Source organism: Arachis ipaensis, chromosome B4 (assembly GCF_059453495.1).
Source record: "Arachis ipaensis isolate K30076 ecotype BB chromosome B4, ASM5945349v1, whole genome shotgun sequence".
Taxonomy (NCBI): Eukaryota; Viridiplantae; Streptophyta; class Magnoliopsida; order Fabales; family Fabaceae; genus Arachis; species Arachis ipaensis.
Genome location: NC_142439.1, coordinates 27,669,791 through 27,692,814, shown reverse-complemented (window position 1 = coordinate 27,692,814; position 23,024 = coordinate 27,669,791). Strand labels below are relative to the sequence as shown.

General features: G+C 39.4%; 1 non-coding gene across 1 annotated transcript; it reads left to right on the top strand.

Annotated features, from left to right (window-relative positions):
• Positions 1 to 13,644: 13,644 nt before the first annotated feature.
• LOC148567010 (small nucleolar RNA R71) lies at positions 13,645 to 13,752 on the top strand. Its single transcript, XR_015882099.1, has one exon. It is a non-coding gene; the product is annotated as a small nucleolar RNA R71 (small nucleolar RNA).
• Positions 13,753 to 23,024: the final 9,272 nt, after the last annotated feature.

The following is a 23,024-nucleotide window of genomic DNA, read 5'->3' as shown; positions in this document are numbered from 1 at the left end:
CACAAGGTACGCGCACGCACCCCTGCCTAATATGCCACCCCACGTTAGCGTGCACTGTACGCTCACGCGTGGATCTCCATTCCCCTCAATGCACGCGGATGCGTACTTGCCGCGTGCGCGCAAATCTAGTGGCGCGACTCCCAGGCCATTCTCCAGAGAGTTAGGCCTGAGTTGGGCTAACTCTAAGCCCCTAGCCCAACTCCACGCACGCGTGCGCGCAAGGTACGCGCACGCGTCCGTTCCTATTTTGCTCATCCCTGCTTAAGCGCGTTGTACGCACACACGTAGGACTCACGTTCTCTCAATGGACGCGGACGCGCAAGGTGCGCGCGCGCGCCGATTCAAAAATAGGGATAACCCTAGCATGCGTAGCACACTGCGCAGTCGTGCACCCCATTTCTCCAATCTCTCTCCCCCAACTGCCGTCGCAGCAGCGGCGCCGGTCGCCGCCGCACGACCTACCCCTCCGTCACCGTCCTTGGCCATCAATTCTCTTCCCCTCTCACCACCACCCACCCTCTCTCTCTCTCTCTCTCTCTCCTCTCTTCCTCCTCCCGGCCAAACTCCCACCGCGCCACCATCTCCGCCGCCGCGCCACCATCACTGCCTTCCCCTCTTCTCTCTCCCCTTCTCTCTTACTCCTCTGACCTCCTCGCCCTCTCACCATCGCCGTCCCTCCTTCCCTCAGTTTCTCGAGCCACCGCGCCACCGTTCACGGCGGTGCCAGTCTGTCTCTGCTGCCCCTGCCCTATCGTAGTCCCCACTTTCCATTTTCAGTTCTTCCCGGCTCCCAGGTTCCTGCTCCATTTCTGCTATCTCTTTTTTCTATTTTTCCTTTTTATTTGTTCATTTGTGTTAGTTCCTAGAATTGCATGTTAGTTAGCTAAATTCAAATTTTGTATGTTAGGTTAGATAGATATAATTGCTGTTAGGTAGCTAGGGCTGGATAGAGGATTCTAGGCCTGATAATTACTCCGTATGTGCATATCTGCTGTTTGTTTCCTTGGGTACGGTATGTTGGTTTTGGGTTGATATTCCATGCAATATGTGTAGCAAATAATATCTGTTTGCTGCTGTGCGTGATTGATGCTATTTTTGTGCTAATTGTGCTATTTTGCTATCCGGGAACGTCCAATTTTAAGCCGGAATGCTGCCCGATTTTCAAGAAAATTAGTTTCATCCTGATCTTTATTTCAGTTTTGGGCAAATTTCCGTTTCCGTTTGACTTTCCGGACTTGCATCAATCATCGTGAACATAAACCACAACTTTTCGTTTCATTATGCATAAATATCATCATATCACTAACCTACTTTTCTAACTTACTAACTTCTTTAACCATTCCACTTCCACTCACCTTTAACCATCTTTAACAAATTCCTCCAACTATATGATGATATTATTGCCTTGTGAATATGAGTTGTTGACTTTAATGAAGCTTGCATTTTTTTGGTTTACTTGTTCACTTTTGCATATTCATTGGGACATCATGATTGTTCTTTGTCAGTTATGACCTGACCATTTTTTGCTACATGCTAAATGTTTTATATATTCTATCACATTTTTCAGGATGTCGAATAAAGGCAAAGCCATAGCCACCGCCTCTAAGAAGAGAAAACACTCTACCCCCTCCATTCCTTCCATCTACAAGAACTATGCTAAGAATCCATTGCATGACGAGGATAAAGAGAATCAGCAGTTGCCTTCTAACAATCCAGACAAATTCCCCAATCTCTACTGTGAGCTTCGGTTCTCTAGATATCGAACAACGAAGCTAAATATTGAGAAGAAGTTGCTCCTACCTAATGATGTGAGACGACGCATTACCGGTCGGATCCTTGAGTTAGGTATTGACTTTGTTGACCAGGATTTGGGTGACATAAATATATCTTGGGTGAAGGAATTCTACTGCAACTTCTTCCGTCCGACTTTGGACTCAGTTCAGGTGCGGGGCAGAGAGATTATGGTCACCGAGACCGCCATTGGGGAGGCATTACATTGCCGACACATTCCGCATGACCTGTGTGCCCATCATCAGGCTGAGATAGCCATCCATACCATGACTTTTGATTATGAGGCGCTTCGGCGCGTGATTGGGATACCGGATGCTTCATGGGTTATGGATGCGGGCAACACCAAGCCAAAGGGGATGTTATTCACTCATTTGACTAGGGAGGCCAGGACTTGGCAGATGATCTTCGCCCACTACGTCCTGCCTACCACCAACTTTTCTGAGGTCCCCATGGAGATGCTTCTGCTGATCGGGTGTGTTATGGAGGGGAAGGATGTCTCTTTCCCTAGACTTATCCGACAGTGCATGTGGCGGGTGCATATTCGTGGCCTACTTCCATTTCCTACATTGGTCACGAGTATGGCAGCCTTAGCTGATGTCCCGTGGTCAGATGATGATGTGCGACCACCACCAGCTGATGCAGATGACAGGGAGGTTACTATCCCCTGGGGTGTTTGGGTGCACGAGAAGCCACCTGCTAGACGCCGCTCTCGGGCTAGAGCTGTCGTAGGGACACCTTCACCACCTTCCCCTGCAGCTGGCCCATCATCTTCTACACCCGCAGCTCCTTCACCATCTACAGGCCCTCCAGCAGCACCTGAGCCTACCTATCTCCTGGTCCAGCGTCTCTTCCGGTTCTTAGAGCGAGAGCGACACCATGTCAGACGCCGTTTGGATCGGATAGACCAGGCACTTATCTCTCTGGGCGCTGTGCTACCTCCGCTTCCCGATTCTCCGGCCTCCGATGAGCTGGATCATCAGGAGGAGGACGCGGAGGTGCCGGTTCAACAGGATGCCCCTGACACTACAGAGCCACCTCAGGCACAGGAGACTCAGCTGGTCCCACAGCCACAGTCAGAGCCAGAGCCTATCGTTGTACCTCCCACTGACCCTCCGGTTTAGCATCGAGGACGATGCTTGGTTTTAAGTGTGGGGAGTGCACCGGTAGCATTATTTGGGAACCGGTGAACTTTTCGGCCTAGTTATCTCATTTTGCACATCTTTGTATATATTTTGATGCATTTCTAGTTGCTTTGGATACTTTTATTGCTTATCTTGGATTTTAGATATTTTGATGCTTTTGGATTTTTAGATGTTTTGGATGATAGATTCCGTACTTTTAGTTGGATTCTTCTTTATACATTTTGTTTATCTTTGTTTTTAGTTTGTAGTTGTGATTAGAAATCATGCTTTGGATTGCAAATATTTAGTCACCCTTTTGCATAAAATATTAGGTTCTAAGTGAAAAAGGAAAGGGTGAACTGAGAATATTTTTGAACTTTTCAATCACAACAATACTTAGTCAAACATTGATATTTTTCAAGAAGTTTAAATACAGGGCTTTAACCCAATTGATTGGAAGAGAATTTTTGAAACTTGCTTGAATTTCATACCTTGTGAAGCATGTATTGAATTGAGAACACAAGCTTGTGAGACTTGAGCCTATTAATGTGGTTACATTTTATAACCACTTATTTTCCATTCTTGTGTGAAATTGCTCTCTTTCCATGATTGTGATCCTTGATTTGCTTGATTCTATATATCCGTTTATCTCTTGTGTTTGTGCATTTATATGATTGAGGCCATTCTTTCATTAGCCACTTACCCAAATAGCCAACCTTTTTACTCTCCATTGTTAGCCAACTTTGAGCCTATGCTTAACCAACTTATTCTTATTTTAGCACATTACAAGCCTAAGGCAGAAAACCAATGAAAAGTCCTTGTTTGGATCCTTGATTGACCTAGGCTAGTGAGAGTGTTTTATTATTCAAAGTTGGTGAGGCTTGGGAACAGTGGATGGGATAAAAAGAGGCAGTACACTTTTATGTTTAGGAATTGGGCACATATTCATGTATTGGTTAAATGTAGAGACCTTATGCATTGATGTTCTCGTATTTAGTTTGAAAGAGAAAAAAAGAAAAGAAATATATATATATAAAGAAAAAAAATTATATATGATGAAAAGAAAAGAAAAAGATGTATATAGAAAAAGAAAAAAAAAGAGAGAGAAGCAATAAAGGGGACAAAATGCCCCAAAGTGAAGCTCACTAAGAATCAATGCATAAGTGTTGAGAAATGAAAAGAAAATGCATGAGTATGTAAGAAAAAGTGAAGAATGGGTAGTTAGAATAGCTCGCATTTGTATAGGTCATTAAATAGGTTAGGTGGGAAAGTCTATGCTAATCAAAGATTCAAATCCTAGTCCACTTGACCATAAATGATCCTACCTTGACCCTAACCCCATTACAACCTAAATGAAAGACCTCATGATGAATGTATGCATGCATTGAATAAATGTTGATTGTTAGAAGAAAACCAAATTTTGGAAAACACGATTAGAAGAGAATTGAGTGAATTAACCCTTAAACACTTGAGTGAATAGAGCGGATACACATCCGGTGAGGGTTCAAAAGTTCAATCACATGTGTTCACCCATATTATCTATAATCTTGCAAGTTTGAACTCTTTTGACAATTCAATACAATTGTGGTTTGGACTTAGTCCTTATTACCTAGCTCTTGTGCTTACACATGCTCTCTTGGGGATTGATTTGTTTGAACTGAGCATTTCCAATTGCTTTAGATAATTGCATTCAGATAGGACTCATATAGTTTAGTTGCATTCAATAAATGTCATAACCCTTAGTTCCTTCTTATTTTAGCATGAGGACATGCTAAGGCTTAAGTGTGGGGAGGTTGACAAACCCCAATTTGACGGTTTGTTTTGCATTGAATTTAGAGTATTTTGATAACCTTTTGTCACATTTAGCCTAGGAATTAGCATGATTTTGTTATCTCTCCCATATTTGTGCTTAAGTGTAAAAACATGCTTTCTAAACCTTATTTTGATGAATTCTAGTTCTTCTTTGATTCCATAAGATGCCTTGAGGTGTTTGCTAGTAATTCCAGGATTGAAATAGGCTAGGCATGGATCAAAGGAAGCAAGGAAGGAAGCATACAAGTGGAGAGAAGCATAAAAAGTCAAAGAAGCAAAGTCAGCCATGCACGCGCACGCGCACAAGGCGCTCGCGCGCACATTGCAGAATCGACCAGGGACGCGCACGCGTACCATGCGCGCACGCGCCGATGCTGGCACATGACCTCATTAATGCAACACGTGCCTGGCGATTTGAGAGGGTTTCTGAACCCATTTTTGGCGCCAAATTGCTAAGGGAAAGGAATAAAAGGATGAAGGATTAAGGGGAAGGCATGAGATCACAAGGAATGATCATCATCATTCCCAACCACTAATCACTTTTAGTTTAGATTAGTTTTGAGAGTTAGTTTCTAGAGAGAGAAGCTCTCACTTCTCTCTAGAATTAGGATTAGGTTTAGTTCAATAATCTTAGATCTAGATTTTAATTCATGCTTTCATCTCCTTCTACCTCTCAATTCCTTGTTGTTACATTCATTCTTCTTCTATTCTTTTGTTGTAATTTCCTTTATGTTGTTCTTAGGTTTTGTTGTAGATCTACTTTTGCTCCTTCTATTTTCTTTCAATTCAATTAGATGTAATTCATAATAATTGTGTTCCTTTTGATTGTGGTTATTAGTTCATTACCATAATTGTTGTTAGATTCTATTTTTGTTATCAATTTACTTTGCTTTTCTTTTATGCCTTCCAAGTGTTCGATGAAATGCTTGGTTGGATTTTAGTATAGATTTTGTTCCTCTTGGCCTAGGTAGAGTAATTAGTGACACTTGAGTTATCTAATTCCTTTGTTGATTGATAATTGGAGAGATTGCTAATTGGTTTGGAGTGCACTAAAGCTAGTCTTTCCTTGGGAGTTGGCTAGGACTTGTGGCTCAAGTCAATTCATCCACTTGACCTTCCTTTATTTAGTAAGGGTTAACTAAGTGGTAGCAATGAACAATTCTCATCACAATTGAGAAGGATAACTAGGATAGGACTTCTAATTTTCATACCTTGCCAAGAGTGTTTTATAGTTGTTAGTTTATTTTCATTGCCATTTACTTTCATGTCTCTTATCCAAAACCCCAAAATAACTCATAACCAATAACGAGACACTTCATTGTAATTCCTAGGGAGAACGACCCGAGGTCCAATACTTCGGTTTATAAATTTTAGGGGTTTGTACTAGTGACAAACAACTTTTTGTATGAAAGGATTATTGCTTGGTTTAGAAACTATACTTTACAACGAGAATTCATTTGTGAAATCCTAAACCGTCAAAAATCCAATCGTCAATAAGTCCTTGGCCCAACTGGATCTGTGGACCCCACAGGATCTGTGGACCCCACAGGATCTGTGGACCCCATAGGATCCCCACCACTTCTTCTCTCCTCATTCACACCTTTCCATAACCCTCTTCCCCAAAATAACCTCCATCAATCACCTCCATTACTCCTCCAAAACCATCATACAACCCACCTACACCCACCCACTCACATTCAAACCATCACTCCTTCCTTTTCACACATCATAACCATCTAAAACCCCCTTGGCCGAACCATTCACACATCTTTCTCTCCTCCATTTTTCTTTTTCTACTCCTTTTTTCTTTCTTCTTTTGTTCGGGGACGAGCAAACATTTTAAGTTTGTTGTGGTAAAAGCATTGCTTTTTATTTTTCCATAACAATCTAGGGCACCTAAGGCCAAAGACATTCTCATTGAAGAGGACAAGCCCATCACTAAGAAAAGGATGGAGCAAACAAGAGATCATGGACCTCAACATGAGCATGAGGAGATTCCTCACCATGAAATCCTTGAGATGCCTCAGGGGATGCACTTTCCTCCACAAAATTATTGGGAACAAATCAACACTTTCCTAGGAGAATTAAGTTCCAACATGGGACAACTAAGGGTGGAGCATCAAGAGTACTCCATCATCCTCCATGAAATTAGAGAAGATCAAAGAGCTATGAGGGAGGAGCAAGAAAGACAAGGAAGAGACATAGAGGAGCTCAAGAGCACCATTGGTTCTTCAAGAAGAGGAAGACGCCACCCTCACTAAGGTGTACTCATTCGTTAATCTCCTTGTTTATTTATTTTTCTGTTTTTCGATTTTTGAGCTTTATGTTTTATTTATGTTTGTGTCTTTACTATATGATCACTAGTGTATAAGTGTCTATGCCTTAAAGTTATGAATATAAATCCAGAAATCGTGACGGTTCCATTCCTTGGTAACGGCGCTGAAAACTTTATACGCACGTTCATAATCTTAATTCTTTGTCACAACTTCGCACAGCTGACCAGCAAGTGCACTGGGTCGTCCAAGTAATAAACCTTACATGAGTAAGGGTCGATCCCACGGAGATTGTCGGCTTGAAGCAAGCTATGGTCACCTTGTAAATCTCAGTCAGGCGGATTCAAATGTATTAAGAGATTATAGTATACTAAAAGATAATTAAAATAAGATAGAGATACTTATGTAATTCATTGGTGAGAGTTTCAGATAAGCGTGTAGAGATGCTTTCGTTCCTCTGAATCTCTGCTTTCCTGTTGTCTTCATCCAACCATTCCTACTCCTTTCCATGGCAAGCTTTATGTAGGGCATCACCGTTGTCAATGGCTACATCCCATCCTCTCTGTGAAATTGGTCCAATGCGCTGTCACTGCATGGCTAATCATCTGTCGGTTCTCGATCATACTAGAATAGGATTTACTATTCTTTTGCGTCTGTCACTACGCCCAGCACTCGCGAGTTTGAAGCTCGTCACAGCCATCCCTTCCCAGATCCTACTCGGAATACCACAGACAAGGTTTAAACTTTTTGGATCTCAGGAATGGCCATCCATAGGTTCTAGCTTATACCACAAAGATTCTAATATCTCGGACTCGGTCCTCTGTATTAGATATCTAAGAGATACTCATTCTAGCTTGTTTGCATGTAGAACGGAAGTATTTGTCAGGCACGCATTTATAAGTGAGAATGATGATGAGCGTCACATAATCATCACATTCATCATGTTCTTGGGTGCGAATGGATATCTTAGAACAGGAATAAGCTTGAATTGAATAGAAAAATAGTAGTACTTTGTATTAATTCATGAAGAACAGCAGAGCTCCACACCTTAATCTATGGTGTGTAGAAACTCTACCGTTTGAAAATACATAAGTGATAATGGTCCAGGCATGGCCGAATGGCCAGCCTCCATGAAAGTCTAAGATAGCATAAAACTGATCAAAGATCCCCTACAAAGATAGTAAAAAGTCCTATTTATACTAAACTAGTTACTAGGGTTTACAGAAATGAGTAAATAATGCAGAAATCCACTCCCGGGGCCCACTTGGTGTGTGCTTGGGCAGAGCATTGAGATTTACACATGTAGAGGTCTTTCTTGGAGTTGAACGCCAGTTTGTAACCTGTTTCTGGCGTTTAACTCCACTTTGCAACCTGTTTCTGGCGTTTGACTCCAGAATGCAGCATGGAACTGGCGTTAAACGCCAGTTTGCGTCATCTAAACTCGGGCAAAGTATGGACTATTATATATTGCTGGGAAGCCCTGGATGTCTACTTTCCAACGCAATTGAGAGTGTGCCATTTGGAGTTCTGTAGCTCCAGAAAATCCATTTTGAGTGCAGGGAGGTAAGAATCCAACAGCATCTGCAGTCCTTCTTCAACCTCTGAATCTGATTTTTGCTCAAGTCCCTCAATTTCAGCCAGAAAATATCTGAAATCACAGAAAAATACAAAAACTCATAGTAAAGTCCAGAAATGTGATTTTTATTTAAAAACTAATAAAAATATACTAAAAACTAACTAAATCATACTAAAAACTATGTAAAAACAATGCCAAAAAGCGTATAAATTATCCGCTCGTCACAACACCAAACTTAAATTGTTGTTTGTCCCCAAGCAACTGAAAATCAAATAGGATAAAAAGAAGAGAATATACTATAAATTCCAAAATATTAATGAAACTTAGCTCCAATAAGATGAGCGGGACTTGTAGCTTTTTGCCTCTTGAATAGTTTTGGCATCTCACTTTATCCATTGAAGTTCAGAATGATTGGCATCTATAGGAACTTAGAATTCAAATAGTGTTACTGATTCTCCTAGTTCAGTATGTTGATTCTTGAACACAGCTACTTTATGAGTCTTGGCCGTGGCTCTAAGCACTTTGTTTTCCAGTATTACCACCGGATACATAAATGCCACAGACACATAACTGGGTGAACCTTTTCAGATTGTGACTCAGCTTTGCTAAAGTCCCCAATTAGAGGTGTCCAGGGTTCTTAAGCACACTCTTATTTTTGCTTTGGACCTTGACTTTAACCGCTCAGTCTCAAGTTTTCACTTGACACCTTCACGCCACAAGCACATGGTTAGGGACAGCTTGGTTTAGCCGCTTAGGCCAGGATTTTATTCCTTTAGGCCCTCCTATCCGCTGATGCTCAAAGCCTTGGATCCTTTTTATTACCCTTGCCTTTTGGTTTTAAGGGCTATTGGCTTTTTGCTCTTGCCTCTTGGTTTAAAGAGCTTTTGGCTTTTTCTACTTACTTTTTCTTTTTCTTTTTCTCTTTTTTTTCGCATATTTTTTTTTTCTACAAGCTTTTGTATTCACTGTTTTTTCTTGCTTCAAGAATCATTTTTATGATTTTTCAGATTATCAAATAACATTTCTCCTTTTTATCATTCTTTCAAGAGCCAACATATTTAACATTCATAAACAACAACTTCAAAAGACATATGCACTGTTCAAGCATTCATTCAGAAAATAAAAAGTGTTGCCACCACATAAAAATAATTAAACTAGTTTCAAGGATGAATTCGAAACCATGTACTTCTTGTTCTTTTGTAATTAAAACAGTTTTCATTTAAGAGAGGTGATGGATTCATATTCATAATTTTAAGGCATAGACACTTAGACACTAGTGATCATATAGTAAAGACACAAACATAAATAAAACATAAAGCTCAAAAATCAAAAAATAGGAAAATAAATAAACAAGGAGATTAAGGAATGAGTCCACCTTAGTGAGGGTGGCGTCTTCCTCTTCTTGAAGAACCAATGGTGCTCTTGAGCTCCTCTATGTCTCTTCCTTGTCTTTCTTGCTCCTCCCTCATAGCTCTTTGATCTTCTCTAATTTCATGGAGGATGATGGAGTGCTCTTGATGCTCCACCCTTAGTTGTCCCATGTTGGAACTTAATTCTCCTAGGGAAGTGTTGATTTGTTCCCAATAATTCTGTGGAGGAAAGTGCATCCCCTGAGGCATCTCAGGGATTTCATGGTGAGGAATCTCCTCATGCTCATGTTGAGGTCCATGATCTCTTATTTGCTCCATCCTTTTCTTAGTGATGGGCTTATCCTCTTCAATGAGGATATCTCCCTCTATGTCAATTTCAGCCGAATTGCAGATGTGGCATATGTGGTGAGGAAAGGCTAACCTTGCCCAAGTGGAGGACTTGTCAGCCACCTTTTAGAGTTCTTGAGGTATAATCTCATGAACTTCCACCTCTCCTCCAATCATGATACTATAGATCATGATGGCCCGGTCTATAGTAACTTCAGACCGGTTACTAGTAGGAATGATTGAGCGTAGAATAAACTCTAGCCATCCCCTAGCCACTGGTTTGAGGTCATGCCTTCTTAATTGAACTGGCTTGCCTCTTAAGTCAATTTTCCATTGAGTTCCTTCCTCACATATGTCTATGAGGACTTGGTCCAACCTTTGATCAAAGTTGACCCTTCTTGTGTAGGGGCGTGCGTTCTCTTCCATCATTGGCAAGTTGAACGCCAGCCTTACATTTTCTGGACTGAAATCTAAGTATTTTCCCCGAACCATAGTAAGCCAATGCTTTGGATTTGGGTTCACATTTTGATCATGGTTCCTTGTGATCCATGCGTTTACATAGAACTCTTGAACCATTAGGATCCCAACTTGTTGAATGGGGTTGGTGAGAACTTCCCAACCTCTTCTTTGAATCTCAAGTCGGATCTCCGGATACTCATTCCTTTTGAGCTTGAAAGGAACCTCAGGGATCACTTTCTTCTTGGCCACAACTTCATAGAAGTGGTCTTGATGGACCTTTGAGATGAATCTCTCCATCTCCCATGACTTAGAGGTGGAAGCAATTGCCTTCCCTTTCCTCTTTCTAGAGGTTTCTCTGGCCTTAGGTGCCATAAATGGTTATGAAAAAACAAAAAGCTATGCTTTTACCACACCAAACTTAAAATGTTTGCTCGTCCCCAAGCAAAAAAAGAAAGAAAGAAGTAGAAGAAGAAGAGAAATGGAGGAGAGAGAGAGAGTAGGTTTCGGCCAAGTGGAAGAAGAGAGGGTCGTGTTGTATGAAATAGAAGAAGGAATGAGGGGTTTATATAGAGGTGTGGAGGGATTTAGGGTTCGGCCATTTAGGGTTGGGTTTGGGAGGGAAAATATTTTGAATTTGAAGGTAGGTGGGGTTTCTGGGGAAGAGAAGATGGATGTGAGTGGTGAGGGGGTGATGGAAAAGAGTGATTGAAGTGATTGGTGAAGGGCATTTGGGGAAGAGAGTTATGAAAAGGTGTGAAGGGGAGAGAATAGGGTTAGGTGGGGATCCTGTGAGGTCCACAGATCCTGAAGTGTCAAGGATTTTTTATCCTTGTACCCTTTAGACGTGTAAAACGCCCTATACATGCAATCCTAGCATTTAACGCCAGACTGCTGCCTGTTTCTGGCGTTAAACGCCACTTCCATGCTCTGTTCTGGCGTTTAACGCCAGGTAGATGCTTGTTTCTGGCATTAAACGCCAGCTTGGTGCCTGTTTCTGGCGTTAAACGCCAGACTGTTCTCCTCCAGGGTGTGCTGCTTTTCATTCTATTTTTCACTCTATTTTTTTATTTTTCAGTAGTTTTTGTGACTTCACATGATCATCAACCTAAAGAAAACATAAAATAACAATGGAAAATAAAAAAATATAATTAGATAACATTGGGTTACCTCCCAACAAGCGCTTCTTTAATGTCAATAGCTTGACAGTGAGCTCTCATGGAGCCTCACATATGTTCAGAGCAAGGTTGGAACCTCCCATCACCAAACTTAGAGTTTGAATGTGGGGGTTCAACACCAAACTTAGAGTTTGGTTGTGCCCTCCCAACACCAAACTTAGAGTTTGACTGTGGGGGCTTTGGTTGACTCTGCAGTGAGAGAAGCTTTTCGTGCTTCCTCTCCATGGTCGCAGAAGGAGATCCTTGAGTTTTAAACACAAGGTTACCCTCATTCAGTTGAAGGATCAATTCTCCTCTGTCCACATCAATCACAGCCCTTGCTGTGGCTAGGAAAGGTCTTCCAAAGATGATGGATTCATCCTCATCCTTCCCAGTATCCAGGATTATGAAATCAGCAGGGATGTAAAGGCCTTCAACCTTTACTAGCACGTCCTCTACTTGTCCATAAGCCTGTTTTCTAGAGTTGTCTGCCATCTCTAATGAGATTCTGGCAGCTTGCACCTCAAAGATTTCCAGTTTCTCCATTACAGAGAGTGGCATGAGGTTTATCCCTGATCCAAGGTCACATAGAGCCTTCTCAAAGGTCATGGTGCCTATGGTACAAGGTATTAAGAACTTTCCAGGATCCTATTTCTTCTGAGGCAATGTCAGTTGATCCAGATCACCTAGTTCATTGATGAGCAAGGGAGGTTCAGCTTCCCAAGTCTCATTACCAAATAATTTGGCATTCAGTTTCATGATTGCACCAAGGTACTTGGCAACTTGCTCTTCTGTGACATCTTCATTCTCTTTAGAAGAAGAATACTCATCAGAGCTCATGAATGGCATAAGAAGGTTCAATGGAATCTCTATGGTCTCTAGATGAGCCTCAGATTCCTTTGGTTCCTCAGAAGGAAACTCCTTGTTGATGACTGGACGTCCCAGGAGGTCTTCCTCACTGGGATTCACGTCTTCTCCCTCCCTTGTAGGTTCGGCCATGATGGTTAAATCAATGGCCTTGCACTCTCTTTTTGGATTCTCTTCTGTATTGCTTGGGAGAGTACTAGGAGGAGTTTCAGTGACTCTTTTACTCAGCTGGCCCACTTGTGCCTCCAAATTTCTAATGGAGGACCTTGTTTCATTCATGAAACTTAAAGTGGCCTTAGATAGATCAGAGACTATATTTGCTAAGCTAGATGGATTCTGCTCAGAGCTCTCTGTCTTTTGCTGAGTAGATGATGAAAAAGGCTTGCTATTGCTAAACCTGTTTCTTCCACCATTGTTAAAGCCTTGTTGAGGCTTTTGTTGATCCTTCCATGAGAAATTTGGATGATTTCTCCATGAGGGATTATAGGTGTTTCCATAGGGTTCACCCATGTAATTCACCTCTGCTATTGCAGGGTTCTCAGGATCATAAGCTTCTTCTTCAGAAGATGCCTCTTTAGTACTGTTGGATGATTCCTTCAATCCATTCAGACTCTGAGAGATCATATTGACTTTCTGAGTCAATATTTTATTCTGAGCCAATATGGCATTCAGAGTATCAATTTCAAGAACTCCCTTCCTCATGGGCGTCCCATTATTCACAGGATTCCTTTCAGAAGTGTACATGAACTGGTTATTTGCAACCATGTCAATGAATTCTTGAGCTTCTACAGGTGTTTTCTTTAGGTGAATGGATCCACCTGCAGAATGGTCTAGTGACATCTTTGATAACTCAGACAGACCATCATAGAATATATCCAGGATGGTCCATTCTGAAAGCATGTCAGAAGGATACTTTTTGGTCAGTTCCTTGTATCTCTCCCAAGCTTCATAGATGGATTCACCTTCCTTTCGTCTGAAGGTTTGAACATCCACTCTAAGCTTGCTAAGCTTTTGAGGAGGAAAGAACTTGGCTAAAAAAGCCGTGACCAGCTTATCCCAAGAGTTCAGGCTATCTTTAGGTTGAGAGTCCAACCATACTCTAGCTCTGTCTCTTACAGCAAACGGGAAAAGCATAAGCCTGTAGACCTCAGGATCAACCCCATTGGTCTTAACAGCATCACAGATCTGCAAAAATTCAGTTAAGAACTGAAAAAGGATATTCAGATAGAAGTCCATGAAACTTGCGGTTCTGTTGCATCAGAGAAACTAATTGAGGTTTAAGCTCAAAATTGTTTGCTCCAATGGCAGGGATTGAGATGCTTCTTCCATGTAAATTGGAATTTGGTGCAGTAAAGTCACCAAGCAACTTCCTTGCATTGTTATTATTTTCGGCCATGTCTCCTTCTTTTTCGAAAATTTCTGTCAGATTTTCTCCAGAGAGTTGTGCTTTGGCTTCCCTTAGCTTCCTCTTCAGAGTCCTTTCAGGTTCAGGATTAGCTTCAACAAGAATGTTCTTATCCTTGTTCTTGCTCATATGAAAAAGAAGAGAACACAAAAAATGGAATCCTTTATGTCACAGTATAGAGATTCCTTTATGTGAGTAGAAGAAGATAAGAATAAAAGAAGAGAAATTCGAACACCAAGAGGAAGAGAGGGTTCGAATTTTGAGATGAAGAGAAGTGTTAGTAAATAAATAAATAAATAAATAATTAGAAGGAGATGAGAGAGAGGGAATTTTCGAAAATTAAACAAATTAAAATAAAAATATTTTTGTTTTTAATTTGAAATTAAAATAAAATTTGAAAATTAGAAAAGAAATAAAATTAAAATTACAAATTAAAATAATTAGTTAATTAAAAAGGAATTTTGAAAAAGATGAAGGTGATTTTCGAAAATTAGAGAGAAAATTAGTTAGGTAGTTTTGAAAAAGATATGATTGAAACAAAAAGATAAGATTGATTGAAAAATATTTGAAAATTGTTTTGAAAAAGATAAGAAGTTAGAAAAGATTTTGAAATTGATTTTGAAAAAGATATGATTGAGAGATATGATTGAAAATCATTTTGAAAAGGATTTGAAAAGGAAATTAAAAAGATTTGATTTTGAAAATTAAAGTTTATTACTTGACTAACAAGAAACTAAAAGATATGATTTTAAAATTTAAATATTGAACCTTTCTTAATAGGTAAGTAACAACTTAATATTTTTGAATCAATCACATTAATTGTTAGCATTGAATTCGAAAATATGGAATAAAAATAAGAAAAAATTTTGAAAATTAATTTGAAATTTTCGAAAATATGAAAGAAGAATTGAATAAGATTTGATTTTTGAAAAAGATTTAAAAAAGATAGAATTTTTAAATTGAAAATTTGATTTGACTTATAAGAAACAACTAGATTTTAAAAATTTTGAAAAAGTCAACCCAAATTTTCGAAAATTTATGAGAGAAAAAGGGAAAGATACTTTTTTGATTTTTGAAATTTTAAAGATGAAAGAGAAAAACACAAAAAAGACATAATGCATGAAAATTTTTGGATCAAAACAAATGATGCATGCAAGAACACTATGAATGTTAAGATGAACACCAAAAACACTTTGAATGTCAAGATGAACACCAAGAACTTATTTTTGAAAAATTTTAAAGAAAAAAAAACATGCAAGACACCAAACTTAAAAATTTTTATTCTTTAGATATTAACAAATTGAAAATGCATATGAAAAACAAGAAAAGACACAAACAAGAAAATATGAAGATCAAACAAGAAGACTGGCCAAGAACAACTTGAAGATCATGAAGAATGCAATGCATGAAATTTTCGAAAATAATTTTTAGAAAATTAAAAAGATGCAATTGACACCAAACTTAAAACTTGACTCTAGACTCAAACAAGAAACACAAAATATTTTTGGTTTTATTATTTTATTAAACTTTTTTTATTTTTTTCGAAATTTAATTGGGAAAAACGAAAAAGAAGAAAAAAATTTTGTATTTTTCGAAAATAAGAAATAAAAAGCTTAAAATTAAAATAAAATTACCTAATCTGAGCAACAAGATGAACCGTCAGTTGTTCAAACTCGAACAATCCCCGGCAACGGCACCAAAAACTTGGTGCGCAGAAATCGTGACGGTTCCATTCCTTGGTAACGGTGCTGAAAACTTGGTACGCACGTTCATAATCTTAATTATTTGTCACAACTTCGCACAACTGACCAGCAAGTGGACTGGGTCGTCTAAGAAATAAACCTTACGTGAGTAAGGGTCGATCCCACAGAGATTGTCGGCTTGAAGCAAGGTATGGTCACCTTGTAAATCTCAGTCAGGCGGATTCAAATGTATTAAGAGATTATAGTATACTAAAAGATAATTAAAATAGGATAGAGATACTTATGTAATTCATTGGTGAGAGTTTCAGATAAGCGTGTAGAGATGCTTTCGTTCCTTTGAACCTCTGCTTTCCTGCTGTCTTCATCCAACCATTCCTACTCCTTTCCATGGCAAGCTTTATGTAGGGCATCACCGTTGTCAATGGCTACATCCCATCCTCTCTGTGAAAATGGTCCAATGCGCTGTCACTGCATGGCTAATCATCTGTTAGTTCTCGATCATACTGGAATAGAATTTACTATCCTTTTGCGTCTGTCACTACGTCCAGCACTCGCGAGTTTGAAGCTCGTCACAGCCATCCCTTCCCAGATCCGACTCGGAATACCACAGACAAGGTTTAGACTTTTCGGATCTTAGGAATGGCCATCTATGGGTTCTAACTTATACCACGAAGATTCTAATATCTCGGACTCGGTCCACTGTATTAGATATCTAAGAGATACTCATTCTAGCTTGTTTGCATGTAGAATGGAAGTATTTGTCAGGCACGCGTTCATAAGTGAGAATGATTATGAGCGTCACATAATCATCACATTCATCATGTTCTTGGGTGCGAATGGATATCATAGAAAAGGAATAAGCTTGAATTGAATAGAAAAATAGTAGTACTTTGTATTAATTCATGAGGAACAGCAGAGCTCTACACCTTAATCTATGGTGTGTAGAAACTCTACCGTTTGAAAATACATAAGTGATAATGGTCCAAGCATGGCCGAATGGCCAGCCCCCATGAAAGTCTAAGATAGCATAAAACTGATCAAAGATCCCCTACAAAGATAGTAAAAAGTCCTATTTATACTAAACTAGTTACTAGGGTTTATAGAAATGAGTAAATGATGCAGAAATCCACTTCCGGGGCCCACTTGGTGTGTGCTTGGGCTGAGCATTGAGCTTTACACGTGTAGAGGTCTTTCTTGGAGTTGAACGCCTGTTTGTAACCTGTTTCTGGCGTTTAACTCCACTTTGCAACCTGTTTCTGGCGTTTGACTCCAGAATGCAGCATGGAACTGGCGTTGAACGCCAGTTTGCATCGTCTAAACTCGGGCAAAGTATGGACTATTATATATTGATGGAAAGCCCTGGATGTCTACTTTCCAACGCAATTGAGAGCGTGCCATTTGGAGTTCTGTAGCTCCAGAAAATCCACTTTGAGTGCAGGGAGGTCAAAATCCAACAGCATCTGCAGTCTTTCTTCAACCTCTGAATCTGATTTTTGCTCAAGTCCCTCAATTTCAGCCAGAAAATACCTGAAATCACAGAAAAATATACAAACTCATAGTAAAGTCCAGAAATTTGATTTTTATTTAAAAACTAATAAAAATATACTAAAAACTAACTAAATCATACTGAAAATTATGTAAAAACAATGCCAAAAAGTGTATAAATTATCTGCTCATCACACACTGTCACTGCGCCCAACATTCGTAGGTTTGAAGATTGTCATAGTCATTCCTTCCCGGATCCTACTCGGAATACCACAGACAAGGTTTAGACTTTGCAGATCCCAGGAATGGCTCCCAATTGGTTCTAGCCTATACCACGAAGATACTAATCTCACGGACTCGGTCCATGAATTAGATATCCAAGAGAATATACTCCAGCTGTCATCCAATGACTATGTTGAACATCATGTAGACCGCTTTGTGGTTGTCAGGCACGCGGATCTTGGCTAAGTGAGTAATGAAGATTGGGTGATTGTCACGGGTCACCCCTTCATTCTGACTTAACTGAATTAAGAACGAGAGTATATCTTAGAGAAGAAGTATGCATGAATTGAAAGAAAAACAATAGTACTTGCATTAATTCATGAAGAACAGCAGAGCTCCACACCTTAATCTATGGGGTGTAGAAACTCCACCGTAGAAAATACATAAGTGAAAAAGGGTTAGGCATAGCCGTGAGGCTAGCCCCCAAAACATGAACAATGGTCTATGATAGCCTAAGATTGTCTATCAAAGATTTTTCAAAGATATAAAATAAATCTCTAAAGGTAGTTTTTATACTAAACTAGTAACCTAGGTTTACAGAAAAATGAGTAACTAAATACAGATAGTGCAGAAATCCACTTCCGGGGCCTACTTGGTGTGTACTTGGGCTGAGCATTGAGCTTTACACGTGCATAGGTGGTGCACGAAATCACAATCACACTTTTGCAATTCCGCACAACTAACCAGCAAGTGTACTGGGTCGTCCAAGTAATACCTTACGTGAGTAAGGGTCGATCCCACGGAGATTGTCGGCTTGAAGCAAGCTATGGTTATCTTGTAACTCTTATTCGGAATATCAATAATAATTCTCAGTTTTAATTGGAATGAGTAAAAGAACATGGATTAAATAATACTTATTATGCAGTAATGGAGAACAGGTTGAGGTTTTGGAGATGCTCTGTCTTTTGAATCTCTGCTTTCCTACTGTCTTCTTCTTCATGCACGCAAGGCTCCTTCCATGGCAAGTTGTATGTTGGTGGATCACCGTTGTCAATAGCTACCATCCGTTCTCTCAGTGAAAATGGTCCAGCTACGGGTTTTGTAGGGCTAATCATCTGTCGATTCTCACTAGTGTTGGAATAAGATTCATTGATCCTTTTGCACACTGTCACTGCGTCCATCAATTGTGAGTTTGAAGCTCGTCACAGTCATCCCTTCCCGAATCCTACTCAGAATACCACAGATAAGGTTTAGACTTTTCGGATCTCAAGAATGCTGCCAATTGATTCTAGCTTATACCACGAAGACTCTGATCTCACAGATTTGAATGCTCTGTTGTCAGGAGAGGCAATCAAACTCGTAAACTAGGAACCAAAGAGATACACACTCAATCTAAGATAGAACGGAAGTGGTTGTCAGGCATGCATTCATAGGTTGAGAATGGTGATGAGTGTCACCGATCATCACATTCATCATGTTGAAGTGCGAGTGAATATCTTAGAATAGAAACAAGCGTGATTGAATGGAAAACAGTAGTAATTGCATTAATCCATCGAGACAAAGCAGAGCTCCTCACCCCCAACCATGGAGTTTAGAGACTCATGCCATAGAAGATACAAAATTCAGATGTAAAAAATGTCATGAGGTACAAAATAAATCTCTAAAAGTAGTTTTTATACTCAACTAGTAACCTAGGTTTACAGAAAATGAGTAAGCTAAGATAGATAGTGCAGAAATCCACTTCTGGGGCCCACTTGGTGTTTGTTTGGGCTGAGCACTGAAGCTTTCACGTGCATAGGCTATTCCTGGCATTGAACTCCAGCTTTTGTGCCAGTTTGGGCGTTTAACTCCAACTTTTATGCCAGTTCTGGCGTTTAACGCCAGAAAAGGGTAAGGAGCTGGCGTTTAAACGCCAGTTTTGAGCTATCAAATCTCGGGCCAAGTATGGACTATTATATATTTTTGGAAAGCCCAGGATGTCTAATTTTTAACACAATTGAGAACGCGCCGATTGGGCTTCTATAACTCCAGAAAATCTATTTCGAGTGCAGGAGGGTCAGAATGCAACAACATCTGCAGTCCTTTTTTAGCCTCTGAATCAGATTTTTGCTCAGGTCCCTCAATTTCAGCCAGAATTTACCTGAAATTATAGAAAAACACACAAACTCATAGTAAAATCCAGAAATGTTATTTTTGAATAAAAACTAATAAAAATATAATAAAAAGTGACTAAAACATACTAAAAACTATGTAAAAACAATGTCAAAAAGGGTATAAATTATTCGCTCATCACAACACCAAACTTAAATTGTTGTTTGTCCCCAAGCAACTAAAAATAAAATAGGATAAAAAGAAGAGAATATACAATGAATTTCAAATATCAATGAAGCTCAGTTCCAATTAGATGAGCGGGACTTGTAGCCTTTTTGCTTCTGAACAGTTTTGGCATCTCACTTTATCCTTTGAAGTTCAAAATGATTGGCATCTATAGGAACTCAGAATTCAGATAGTGTTATTAATTCTCCTAGTTCAGTGTGTTGATTCTTGAACACAGTTACTTTATGAGTCTCGGCCGTGACCCTAAGCACTTTGTTTTCCAGTATTACCACCGGATACATAAATGCCACAGACACATAACTGGGTGAACCTTTTCAGATTATGACTCAGCTTTGCTAGAGTCCCCAATTAGAGGTGCCCAGAGCTCTTAAGCACACTCTTTTTGCTTTGGACCACGACTTTAACCACTCAGTCTCAAGCTCTTCACTTGGACCTTCATGCCACAAGCACATGGTTAGGGACAGCTTGGTTTAGCCGCTTAGGCCAGGATTTTATTCCTGTGGGCCCTCCTATCCATTAATGCTCAAAGCCTTGGATCCTTTTTACCCATGCCTTTTGGTTTAAAGGGTTATTGGCTTTTTCTACTTGCTTTTTCTTTTTCTTTCTTTTTTTCTTTTATTTTCAAGTATATTTTTTTTCGCAAGCTTTATATTCACTGCTTTTTCTTGCTTCAAGAATTAATTTTATAATTTTTCAGATTATCAATAACATTTCTCCTTTTTCATTATTCTTTCAAGAGCCAACAGTTTTAACATTCATAAACAACAATATCAAAAATATGCACTGTTCAAGCATTCATCCAGAAAACAAAAAGTATTGCCACCACATCAAAATAATTAGATTATTTTCAAGATATAATTCGAAATTCATGTACTTCTTATTCTTTTGCAAGTAAAAATAATTTTTTAAGAAAGGTGAGGGATTTATGGGATTATTCATAGCTTTAAGACATATATTCTAAATTTTATTGATTATGGAATATAAATAAGATATGAAATAAGCATAAAAGCAGACAAATAATAATAAAAGAAAGGAAATTAAAGACATAAAAATAAATGATTCTAATACTAATGCTCATGTGACTCTTAAAATGGATCTCTAATAACAAAAGTTATTACAGAGTTGGGACTCAACAACCTGCATTGGGAGAGTCAAGTGCTCCTTCAATTTGTAGGAGTGTCTGGTCCCTCAAGGGAGAGCCTCTGGCGTGTTAGCTCCTGTAGCTCACGCCCTTGCTTTTCTTGCTCCTTAAGCAGTTTGTAGAGCATGCTATTTTGATTTTGCTATTCTTCCTTAAGTTGATCCATAGCTTCTTGCAGCTTGGTGACAGATGCTTCTAGGCGGGTCTAGTAGTCAATCTGAGGGATTTCTCAGAGGAACTCATGCGCCCTCCTTTTGATGGAGTTATCTTGCACTTGTTGTCCTTTCATTGACTTCTTGGTGATTGGGTGCTCGATTGGGATGAACTCATCTACTCCCATCTTCACCCCAACATCTTTACATAGCAGAGAGATTAAGCTTGGGTAAGCCAATTTGGCTTCAGTGGAGTTCTTATTTGCAATTGTGTAGATCTCACAAGAAATCAGATGATGAATCTCCACTTCATTTCCCAGCATAATGTAATGAATCATTACTGTTCTTTTGACAGTGACCTCAGAGCGGTTGCTAGTGGGCAGTATAGAATGCCGAATGAAGTCCAACCAGCCCCTAGCGACTGGTTTGAGATCTCCTCTCTTGAGTTGGTTTGGGACACCTTTTTTGTTGGTTATCTACTTAGTTCCAGGGAGGCATATGTCCTCTAGAACTTGGTCCAAACGTTTATCTACTCTCACCATTCTCCTATTAAAGGATTCTGAATCATCTTGCAGTTGAGGCAGCTTGAATACCTCTCTTATTTTGTCAAGGTGGAAGTAAATAATCTTCCCTCTGACCATAGTTCGAAAGGTATAGAAGGTAGTTCCCGTCATTCTCTATTTATCTGTCAGCCACAGATTTGAGTAGAATTCCTAAACCATGTTTCTTCCCACCTTTGTTTTAGGATTAGCTAGAATTTCTCAGCCTCTGTTTCGAATCTACTCTGGGATCTCTGGATATTCGTCTTATTTCAGATCGAATTTAACTTCCGAAATCACTGACCTCAAACCCATTATTTTGTGGTAATGGTCGGCATGTTCTTTGGTTAAGAACCTCTCTTGATTCCAAAGTGGCTTTGGAGTATTCTCTTTCTTTCCTCTTGAAATGGTTTGTTTTTCCTTAGGAGCCATGATCTTAATGAGTCTTAGCTCGGTGATAACGGAAAAATACACCAAACTTAGAGGTTTGCTTGTCCTCAAGCAAAAGAAAGGAAAGAAGAGGAATAGGAGGAGAGTCAAATTCGAGTTGTGGAGGAGAAAGTGAATTTAAAAGGGAGGGCTGGGGTTTCAAAAATTTTGAAAAAAAAGATATGATAGAAAGATATGATTGGTAAAAAATGAATCATGATATGAAAAAGATGAGATTTTAAAATTTAAAAGATATGAAAAAGATATAAAGAAGTTAAGTCTGAAAATTTGTTGATGCATCTAAGAATTAAAAGAAGATATGATGAGTTGGAAAAGATTTGGAAAGGAATTGAAAAGATAAATGAGTTTTTGAAAAAGATTTGGAAGGGATTTGAAAGAAAATTGAAAAAGGGATTTAGAAGATTATTAAATTTTTGAAAATTGAGTGTAAGTGATGAAAATTTGTAACATGTTTATGCAGAAAATTATGAATCAAAACATGAAAGTTTGAAAAAATTTGAAGTGGAAGCAAAATCTCCTCCCCCTGCCTTTTCTGGCATTAAACGCCCAGAATGGTATCTATTCTGGCGTTTAACGCCCAGCCAGGTACCCTGGCTGGTGTTAAACGCCAGAAATCTTTTATCACTGGGCGTTTTTCTAAACGCCCAGGATGCTGCAACTCTGGCGTTTAACGCCCAGGAAGATATCTTTACTGGCGTTAAACGCCCAGGGTGGTACCCATTCTGGCGTTTAACGCCCAAAATACCCCTTACTGGCGTTTTCGTGCCTGTGAGCTCCTTTTCTCTGCTTTATGCTATGAATCCTTCTATAACTCTGTGAACTCCTGCAATTGATAATTAA